At 32.2% G+C, this 2225-nt stretch overlaps 1 protein-coding gene across 1 annotated transcript in view; it reads left to right on the forward strand.

The window, feature by feature from the left end:
• The window catches only part of stac (SH3 and cysteine rich domain), a 32453-nt gene that overhangs the window by 24727 nt on the left and 5501 nt on the right, over positions 1 to 2225 (forward strand). The gene's annotated exons all lie outside the window — the stretch shown is intronic.

Raw genomic sequence — 2225 nt, forward strand, 5'->3', positions numbered from 1 at the left:
GTTTCGATGACATTTTCATTTTTATCTGATAAAGTAGCGTTCATGAGCGGAGCTGCTTTGTTATAAAAAACAAATTATAAAAAATTATTTGTTTAAATCTATAAGAATAATCAGCCTACACTACCAGTCAAATTACAACAGCTTCAAACGTGGCTCAGCCAGTCAGAATCAAGGACCGGCACTGTCTGTTTTATAATTTTTTTCAATTACGGTGATATGATTTTTAAACACATTTCCGATATTTCGATATACATTACCAGTTTTTCCCATACATTGATTTAGTTGTGGCGTTTGACTTCGTTGAATAAACATGAACACTGCACGTTTCAAAATCAAAACGCGGCGCGAGTGTTTTATATGTATGTATCTCTGAAAGGGAACCGACTGTCTTCAGAAAAGTTTCGATGGCATTTTCATTTGATCTGATAAAGAAGCGTTCATGAGCGGAGCTGCTTTGTTATAAAAAACAAATTATAAAAAATTATTTGTTTAAATCTATAAGAATAATCAGCCTACACTACCAGTCAAAACAGTAAGATTTTTTAAAGAATTCTCTTCCACTCACCAAGCCTGCATTTATTTGATCCAAAATAAAGCAAAAACAGTAAACATTTTTTAAATATTACTATGAAATTTTACTATTAGAATGATTTCTGAAGGATCATGTGACTGGAGTAATGATGCTAAAAATTCAGCTTGGAAATCACAGGAATAAATTACATGCTAAAATATTTTCAAATAGAAAAAAGTTATTTTAAATATTAAAAATATTTCTAAATATTACTGCTTTTGTTGTATTTTGGATCAAATAAAGGTAGTGTATATTCTTATTTTAGAATGAATGGCTGTTATGTAAAAAATATAGTTATCCTTAATGGCAAAGCACTCGTGATGGTCCATCCCGAAGTGAAGAACTGGATCAAGTACGCTCACTTCGAAGAGAAGCACGGTTACATCGCTCGTGCGAGGAAAGTGTTCGAGAGAGCCGTGGAGTTTTTTGGTGAGGAGCATATCAATGAGAACCTCTACGTGGCTTTTTCCAGATTTGAGGAGAAGCAGAAAGAGGTATGAAGTCCTGTGTTCATGTCATCCAGTTAACACGAGACCCTTCTGATGTTTCCTGTTCAGACCTGACCGTTCGCTTTGTGTCTTTTAGTTTGAGAGAGTTCGCATCATCTATAAATACGCTTTGGACAGAATCCCCAAGCAACAGGCCCAGGAGCTGTTTAAGAACTACACTGTGTTTGAGAAGAGGTTTGGAGACAGGAGAGGAATTGAGGACGTGATTGTCAGCAAAAGGAGGTTTCAGTATGAAGAGGAAGTCAAGGTGAATCATTCAACAAAATGTATTATGTTAATAAATGTATTAAATTATTAATAATAATAATATGTTTCAATTACGGTGATATGATTTTTAAACACATTTCCGATATTTCGATATACATTACCAGTTTTTCCCATACATTGATTTAGTTGTGGCGTTTGACTTCGTTGAATAAACATGAACACTGCACGTTTCAAAATCAAAACGCGGCGCGAGTGTTTTATATGTATGTATCTCTGAAAGGGAACCGACTGTCTTCAGAAAAGTTTCAATGGCATTTTCATTTTATCTGATAAAGAAGCGTTCATGAGCGGAGCTGCTTTGATTTAAAAAACAAATTATAAAAAATTATTTGTTTAAATCTATAAGAATAATCAGCCTACACTACCAGTCAAAACAGTAAGATTTTTTAAAGAATTCTCTTCCACTCACCAAGCCTGCATTTATTTGATCCAAAATAAAGCAAAAACAGTAAACATTTTTTAAATATTACTATGAAATTTTACTATTAGAATGATTTCTGAAGGATCATGTGACTGGAGTAATGATGCTAAAAATTCAGCTTGGAAATCACAGGAATAAATTACATGCTAAAATATTTTCAAATAGAAAACAGTTATTTTAAATAGTAAAAATATTTCAAAATGTTACTGTTTTTGCTGTATTTTGGATTAAATAAATGCAGGCTTGGTCAGCAGAAGAGAATTCTTTAAAAAACATTAAAAATATTACCGTTCAAAAACTTTTGACTGGTAGTGTATGTTAGCCTATAGTTTAAAGTTAAAGATATTAATATTAATAAGGTGAGTTTGAGATGTTTATTTGACAGTGATTTTACATTTCTTGTTTGTATGAAGGCTAAATACAAATAAAAGGTGAACATTAATTTATCTGTGCTGTT

This window comes from Sinocyclocheilus rhinocerous, unplaced genomic scaffold, assembly GCF_001515625.1.
Source record: "Sinocyclocheilus rhinocerous isolate Xijiao unplaced genomic scaffold, SAMN03320098_v1.1 scaffold432, whole genome shotgun sequence".
Lineage (NCBI taxonomy): Eukaryota > Metazoa > Chordata > Actinopteri > Cypriniformes > Cyprinidae > Sinocyclocheilus > Sinocyclocheilus rhinocerous.